Raw genomic sequence first — 9,000 nt, forward strand, 5'->3', positions numbered from 1 at the left:
ATTGGTAGGAACTTCAGATAAGCGCATGAAGATGCCTTCCCTTCCGTCTCTCTGCTTTCCTACTGTCTTCATCCAATCCTTCTTACTCCTTTCCATGGCAAGCTTATGTAGGGTTTCACCGTTGTCAATGGCTACCTCCCATCCTCTCAGTGAAAACGTTGCCTATGCTCTGTCACAGCATGGGTAATCATCTGTCGGTTCTCGGTCAGGCCAGAATAGAATCCAGCGATTCTTTTGCGTCTGTCACTAACGCCCCGCCTGCTAGGAGTTTGAAGCACGTCACAGTCATTCAATCATTGAATCCTACTCAGAATACCACAGACAAGGTTAGACCTTCCGGATTCTCTTGAATGCTGCCATCGGTTCTCGCCTATACCACAAAGACTCTGATCTCATGGAATGGTTGGCTCGGTTGTCAGGCGAGCACTCGGTTGTCAGGCGATCAACCATGCATCGTGCAATCAGGAATCCAAGAGATATTCACCCAATCGAAGGTAGAACAGAGGTGGTTGTCAGTCACACGTTCATAGGTGAGAATGATGATGAGTGTCACGGATCATCACATTCATCAAGTTGAAGAACAAGTGATATCTTAGAACAAGAACAAGCGGAATTGAATGGAAGAACAATAGTAATTGCATTAATACTCGAGGTACAGCAGAGCTCCACACCTTAATCTATGGTGTGTAGAAACTCCACCGTTGAAAATACATAAGAACAAGAGTGATCATTGGTTTCGGCCCCAGAGAGGGAACCAGAAGAACCAAGATGAAAATACAATAGTATAATGTCCTACTTATAGAAAACTAGTAGCCTAGGGTGTACAGAAATGAGTAAATGACATAAAAATCCACTTCCGGGCCTACTTCGTGTGTGCTTGGGCTGAGCAATGAAGCATTTTCGTGTAGAGACTCTACTTGGAGTTAAACGCCAGCTTTAGTGCCAGTTTGGGCGTTTAACTCCCATTTGGGTGCCAGTTCCGGCGTTTAACGCTGGGATTTCTGAGGGTGACTTTGAACGCCGGTTTGGGCCATCAAATCTTGGGCAAAGTATGGACTATCATATATTGTTGGAAAGCCCAGGATGTCTACTTTCCAACGCCGCTGAGAGCGCGCCAATTGGGCTTCTGTAGCTCCAGAAAATCCACTTTGAGTGCAGAGAGGTCAGAATCCAACAGCATCTGCAGTCCTTTTCAGTCTCTGAATCAGATTTTTGCTCAGGTCCCTCAATTTCAGCCAGAAAATACCTGAAATCACAGAAAAACACACAAACTCATAGTAAAGTCCAGAAAAGTGAATTTTAACTAAAAACTAATAAAAATATACTAAAAACTAACTAGATTATACTAAAAACATACTAAAAACAATGCCAAAAAGCGTATAAATTATCCGCTCATCACAACACCAAACTTAAATTGTTGCTTGTCCTCAAGCAACTGAAAATCAAATAAGATAAAAAGAAGAGAATATGCAATGAATTCCAAAAACATCTATGAAGATCAGTATCAATTAGATGAGCGGGGCTTTTAGCTTTTTGCCTCTGAACAGTTTTGGCATCTCACTCTATCCTTTGAAATTCAGAATGATTGGCTTCTTTAGGAACTCAGAATCCAGATAGTGTTAATGATTCTCCTAGTAAAGTATGATGATTCTTGAACATAGCTACTTTTTGAGTCTTGGCCGTGGCCCAAAGCACTCTGTCTTCCAGTATTACCACCGGATACATACATGCCACAGACACATAATTGGGTGAACCTTTTCAGATTGTGACTCAGCTTTGCTAGAGTCCCCAACTAAAGGTGTCCAGGGTTCTTAAGCACACTCTTATTGCCTTGGATCACAACTTTATTTTTCTTTCTTTTCCCTCTTTTTTTCGTTTTCTTTTTCCTTCTCTCTTTTTTTCTTTTTTTTTTCGAAATTTTCTTTTTTTTTCATTGCTTTTTCTTGCTTCAAGAATCATTTTAATGATTTTTCAGATCCTCAGTAACATTTCTCCTTTTTCATCATTCTTTCAAGAGCCAACATTCATGAACCACAAATTCAAGATACATATGCACTGTTTAAGCATACATTCAGAAAACAAAAATATTGCCACCACATCAAAATAATTAAACTGTTATAAAATTTAAAATTCATGCAATTCTTTCTTTTTCAATTAAGCACATTTTTATTCAAGAAAGGTGATGGATTCATAGGACATTCATAACTTTAAGGCATAGACACTACGACACTAATGATCACAAGACACAAACATAGATAAACATAAGCACTAAAATTCGAAAAACAGAAGAATAAAGAACAAGGAATTCAAAGAACGGGTCCACCTTAGTGATGGCGGCTCTTTCTTCCTCTTGAAGATCCTATGGAGTGCTTGAGCTCCTCAATGTCTCTTCCTTGTCTTTGTTGCTCCTCCCTCATGATTCTTTGATCTTCTCTAATTTCATGGAGGATGATGGAGTGTTCTTGGTGCTCCACCCTTAGTTGTCCCATGTTGGAACTCAATTCTCCTAGGGAGGTGTTTAGTTGCTCCCAATAGTTTTGTGGAGGAAAGTGCATCCCTTGAGGAATCTCAGGGATCTCATGATGAGTGGGGTCTCTTGTGTGCTCCATCCTCTTCTTAGTGATGGGCTTGTCCTCATCAATGGGGATGTCTCCCTCTATGTCAACTCCAACTGAATAACAGAGGTGACAAATGAGATGAGGAAAGGCTAACCTTGCCAAGGTAGAGGACTTGTCTGCCACCTTATAGAGTTCTTGGGCTATAACCTCATGAACCTCTATTTCTTCTCCAATCATGATGCTATGGATCATGATAGCCCGGTCTATGGTAACTTCGGACCGGTTGCTAGTGGGAATGATTGAGCGTTGGATAAACTCCAACCATCCTCTAGCCACGGGTTTGAAGTCATGCCTTCTCAATTGAACCGGCTTCCCTCTTGAATCTCTCTTCCATTGGGCGCCCTCTTCATATATGACTGTGAAGACTTGGTCCAACCTTTGATCAAAGTTGACCCTTCTAGTGTAAGGATGTTCATCTCCTTGCATCATAGGCAAATTGAATGCCAACCTTACACTTTCCGGACTAAAATCCAAGTATTTCCCCCGAACCATAGTAAGATAATTCTTTGGATTCGGGTTCACACTTTGGTCATGGTTCTTGGTGATCCATGCATTGGCATAGAACTCTTGAACCATCAAGATTCTGACTTGTTGAATGGGGTTGGTAAGAACTTCCCAACCTCTTCTTCGGATCTCATGTCGGATCTCCGGATATTCACCCTTTTTGAGTGAAAAAGGGACCTCGGGGATCACCTTCTTCAAGGCCACAACTTCATAGAAGTGGTCTTGATGCACCCTAGAGATGAATCTTTCCATCTCCCATGACTCGGAGGTGGAAGCCTTTGCCTTCCCTTTCCTCTTTCTAGAGGTTTCTCCGGCCTTGGATGCCATAAATGGTTATAGAAAAACAAAAAGCAATGCTTTTACCACACCAAACTTAAAATGTTTGCTCGTCCTCGAGCAAAAGAAGAAAGAAGAGAGTAGAAGAAGAAGAAAAGAGGAAGAAGGGAATGGCTATGTGTTCGGCCAAAGGGGAGAGAAATGGTGTTTAGGAGGTGTGAAAATGAAGGAGTGAAGGAGGGTTTATATAGGAGGGGGAAAGGGTAGGTTTCGGTCACTTGAGGGTGGGTTTGGGTGGGAAAGTGGTTTGAATTTGAATGGTGAGGTAGGTGGGGTTTTATGAAGGATGGATGTGAGTGGTGAAGAGAAAGATGGGGTTTGATAGGTGAAGGGTTTTTGGGGAAGAGGTGTTGAGGTGATTGGTGAATGGGTGAAGAAGAGAGAGAGAGTGGTAGGGTAGGTGGGGATCCTGTGGGGTCCGCAGATCCTGAGGTGTCAAGGAAAAGTCATCCCTGCACCAAATGGCTAACAAAATCACGTTTTTAGCCATTTCTGGCATTAAACGCCGGGCTGGTGCCCATTTCTGGCGTTTAACGCCAGCTTCTTGCCCCTTTCTGGCGTTTAACGCCAGTTTGGTGCCCCTTTCTGGCGTTAAACGCCCAGAATGGTGCCAGACTGGGCGTTAAACGCCCAACAGCTAACCTCACTGGCGTTTAAACGCCAGTGGGTGCGTCCTCCAGGATGTGCTGTTTTTCTTCCTATTTTTCATTCTGTTTTTGCTTTTTTCATTAATTTTGTGACTTCTCATGATCATCAACCTACAAAAAAGATAAAATAACAAAAGAAAAATATGTAAAACATAATATTGGGTTGCCTCCCAACAAGCGCTTCTTTAATGTCAGTAGCTTGACAGAGGACTCTCATGGAGCCTCAGAAATGCTCAGAGCCATGTTGGAAACTCCCAACACCAAACTTAGAGTTTGAATGTGGGGGTTCAACACCAAACTTAGAGTTTGGTTGTGGCCTCCCAACACCAAACTTAGAGTTTGACTGTGGGGGCTCTGTTTGGCTCTGTTTTGAGAGAAGCTCTTCATGCTTCCTCTTCATGATGACAGAGGGATATCCTTGAGCCTTAAACACCAAGGATTCTTCATTCACTTGAATGATCAACTCTCCTCTATCAACATCAATCACAGCCTTTGCTGTGGCTAGGAAGGGTCTGCCAAGGATGATGGATTCATCCATGCACTTCCCTGTCTCTAGGACTATGAAATCAGTAGGGATGTAATGATCTTCAACTTTAACCAGAACATCCTCTACAAGTCCATGGGCTTGTTTTCTTGAATTGTCTGCCATCTCTAGTGAGATTTTTGCAGCTTGCACCTCAGAGATCCCTAACTTCTCCATTACAGAGAGAGGCATGAGGTTTACACTTGACCCTAAGTCACACAAGGCCTTCTTGAAGGTCATGGTGCCTATGGTACAAGGTATTGAAAACTTCCCAGGATCCTGTCTCTTTTGAGGTAGTTTCTGCCTAGACAAGTCATCCAGTTCTTTGGTGAGCAAAGGGGGTTCATCCTCCCAAGTCTCATTTCCAAATAACTTGTCATTTAGCTTCATGATTGCTCCAAGGTATTTAGCAACTTGCTCTTCAGTGACATACTCATCCTCTTCAGAGGAAGAATACTCATCAGAGCTCATGAATGGCAGAAGTAAGTCCAATAGAATCTCTATGGTCTCAGTTTGAGCCTCAGATTCCCATGGTTCCTCATTGGGGAACTCATTGGAGGCCAGTGGACGCCCAGTGAGGCCTTCCTCAGTGGCGTTCACTGCCTCTTCTTCCTCCCAAAATTCGGCCATGTTGATGGCCTTGCACTCTCCTTTTGCATTTTCTTCTGTATTGCTTGGAAGAGTACTAGGAGGGAGCTCAGTAATTTTCTTGCTCAGCTGACCCACTTGTCCTTCCAAATTTCTAATGGAGGACCTTGTTTCAGTCATGAAACTTTGAGTGGTTTTGATTAGATCAGAGACCATGGTTGCTAAGTCAGAGGTATTCTGCTTAGAACTCTCTGTCTGTTGCTGAGAAGATGATGGAAAAGGCTTGCTGTTGCTAAACCTGTTTCTTCCACTATTATTGTTATTGAAACCTTGTTGAGGTCTTTGTTGATCCTTCCATGAAAAATTTGGATGATTTCTCCATGAAGGATTATAGGTGTTTCCATAGGCTTCTCCCATGTAATTCACCTCTTCCATTGAAGGGTTCTCAGGATCGTAAGCTTCTTCCTCAGATGAAGCTTCCTTAGTACTGCTTGGTGCATTTTGCATTCCAGACAGACTTTGAGAAATCATATTGACTTGTTGGGTCAATATTTTGTTCTGTGCCAATATGGCATTCAGAGTGTCAATCTCAAGAACTCCTTTCTTCTGACTAATCCCATTGTTCACAGGATTTCTTTCAAAAGTGTACATGAATTGGTTATTTGCAACCATTTCAATTAGCTCTTGAGCTTCTGTAGGCGTCTTCTTCAAATGAAGAGAGCCTCCAGCAGAGCTATCCAAGGACATCTTGGACAGTTCAGAGAGACCATCATAGAAAATTCCTATGATGCTCCATTCAGAAAGCATATCAGAAGGACACTTTCTGATTAATTGTTTGTATCTTTCCCAAGCTTCATAGAGGGATTCTCCTTCCTTCTGTCTGAAGGTTTGGACTTCCACTCTAAGCTTACTCAATTTTTGAGGTGGAAAGAACTTTGCCAAGAAGGCATTGACTAGCTTTTCCCAAGAGTCCAGACTTTCTTTAGGTTGTGAGTCCAACCATGTCCTAGCTCTGTCCCTTACAGTAAAAGGGAATAGCATAAGTCTGTAGACCTCAGGGTCAACCCCATTAGTCTTGACTGTGTCACAGATTTGCAAGAACTCAGCTAAAAACTGATGAGGATCTTCTAGTGGAAGTCCATGGAACTTGCAATTCTGTTGCATTAGAGAAACTAATTGAGGCTTAAGCTCAAAGTTGTTTGCTCCAATGGCAGGGATAGAGATGCTTCTCCCATAGAAATCGGGAGTAGGTGCAGTAAAGTCACCCAGCACCTTCCTTGCATTGTTGGCATTGTTGTTGTTTTCGGCTGCCATATGTTCTTCTTCTTTGAAGAATTCGGTTAGGTCCTCTAAAGAGAGTTGTGCTTTGTCTTCTCTTAGCTTTCTCTTCAAGGTCCTTTCAGGTTCAAGATCAGCCTCAACAAGAATGCCTTTGTCTTTGCTCCTGCTCATATGAGAGAGAAGAGAACAAGAAATGTGGAATCCTCTATGTCACAGTATAGAGATTCCTTGAAGTGTTAGAGGAAAAGAAGAGTAGAAGACAGAAGTAGAAAATTCGAACTTGTCAAAGGAGATGGAGTTCGAATTTTGCATTAAGGAATAGTGTTAGTCCATAAACAGAAGGATGTGAGAAGAAGGGAAGTGATTTTCGAAAATTAAGTAAAAATTTTGAAAACATTTTTGAAAAACATTACTTAATTTTCGAAAATGAAAGTGGGAAAGAAGTAAAGTGATTTTTGAAAAATATTTTGAAATTAGAAATCAAAGAGATTTGATTGAAAATTATTTTGAAAAAGATGTGGTTAAGAAAATATGATTGGTTCTTAAAAAGATGTGATTGAGAAGATATGATTTGAAAAACATTTTAAAAAGATTTGATTTTGAAAATTAAAAACTTGGCTAACAAGAAAAGATATGATTCAAACATTAAACCTTTCTCAACAGAAAAGGCAACATACTTGAGATGTTGAATCAAATCATTAATTGATAGCAAGTATTTTTGAAAATAGAAAGAAATTGAATTTGAAAGAGATTTGATTGAAAAGATATGATTTGAAAAAGATTTGATTTTGAAAAACTTTGAAAACTGAAAAAAATTGCATTGAAAAACAGAATCTTCCCCCTTGTGCCATCCTGGCGTTAAACGCCCAGAATGGTGCACATTCTGGCGTTTAACGCCCAAAACTATACCTTTTTGGGCGTTAAACGCCCAACCAGGTACCCTGGCTGGCGTTTAAACGCCAGTCTGTCCTTCTTCACTGGGCGTTTTGAACGCCCAGCTTTTTCTGTATAATTCCTCTGCTGTATGTTCTGAATCTTCAATTCTCTGTATCATTGACTTGAGAAGACACAAATTAAAAATATTTTTGGATTTTTAATAATAAGAACAAATCAAAATGCAACAAGAATCAAATAACAATGCATGCAAGACACCAAACTTAGCAGTTTGTATACTACTGACACTATCAGAATGAAAATGCATATGAGACACACAAAACACTCAAGTCAATTGAATTCAAAGATCAGAGCACGAAAATTATCAAGAATTACTTGGGAATCCTTAATACACATGAATGAATGCATGCAATTGACACTAGACTTAAGATGAGACACTAGACTCAAACAAGAAATTTTTGGATTTTATGATTTTTTTTTAATTTTTTTTGTGTTTTTCGAAAATTAAAAGGAAGAAGATATCAAAATTCTTAATGAGAATTCCAGGAATCAGTGCAATGCTAGTCTAAGACTCCGGTCCAGGGATTAGACATGGCTTCACAGCCAGCCAAGCCTTCAAAGAAAGCTTCGGTCCAAAACACTAGACATGGCCAATGGCCAGCCAAGCCTTAGCAGGTCACTGCTCCAAAAGCAAGATTGATAAAGATCAACAAGCTTTTGTGGTGATAAGTTGAAACCTCGGTCCAATGAGATTAGACATGGCTTCTCAGCCAGCCAGACTTCAACAAATCATCATGAAACTCTAGAATTCATCTTCAAGAATTTCGAAAAAAATAAATACCTAATCTAAGCAACAAGATGAACCGTCAGTTGTCCAAACTGAACAATCCCCGGCAACGGCGCCAAAAACTTGGTGCTGTTGCCGGATCTTGGCACTGATGTTATCGGACCAAAAGCTTGCTCAAAACTTGAACAATCCCCGGCAACGGCGCCAAAAACTTGGTGCGCGAAATTGTGAACAATACTTTTCACAACTCTCATAATCCCCGGTCATGAACCCCAAAAACTTGGTAGCTCAGTACCATGGCATTACACAACTTCGCACAACTAACCAGCAAGTGCACTGGGTCGTCCAAGTAATAAACCTTACGCGAGTAAGGGTCGATCCCACGGAGATTGTTAGTATGAAGCAAGCTATGGTCATCTTGTAAATCTTAGTCAGGAAAACTCAAATGGATATGGTGATGAACGAAAATAAACAATAAGATACCGTTGTCAATGGCTACCTCCCATCCTTTCAGTGAAAACGTTGCCTATGCTCTGTCACAGCATGGGTAATCATCTGTCGGTTCTCGGTCAGGCCAGAATAGAATCCAGCGATTCTTTTGCGTCTGTCACTAACGCCCCGCCTGCTAAGAGTTTGAAGCACGTCACAGTCATTTAATCATTGAATCCTACTCAGAATACCACAGACAAGGTTAGACCTTCCGAATTCTCTTGAATGCTGCCATCGGTTCTCGCCTATACCACAAAGACTCTGATCTCACGGAATGGTTGGCTCAGTTGTCAGGCGAGCACTCGGTTGTCAGGCGATCAACCATGCATCGTG

General features: G+C 41.2%; 1 non-coding gene across 1 annotated transcript; it reads left to right on the forward strand.

The window, feature by feature from the left end:
* Positions 1–6,017: 6,017 nt before the first annotated feature.
* Positions 6,018–6,125, forward strand: LOC112719257 (small nucleolar RNA R71). The gene has a single exon (XR_003161566.1). It is a non-coding gene; the product is annotated as a small nucleolar RNA R71 (small nucleolar RNA).
* The last annotated feature ends 2,875 nt before the right edge of the window (positions 6,126–9,000 follow it).

This window comes from Arachis hypogaea, chromosome 10 (assembly GCF_003086295.3).
Source record: "Arachis hypogaea cultivar Tifrunner chromosome 10, arahy.Tifrunner.gnm2.J5K5, whole genome shotgun sequence".
In the NCBI taxonomy this organism is placed as follows: Eukaryota; Viridiplantae; Streptophyta; class Magnoliopsida; order Fabales; family Fabaceae; genus Arachis; species Arachis hypogaea.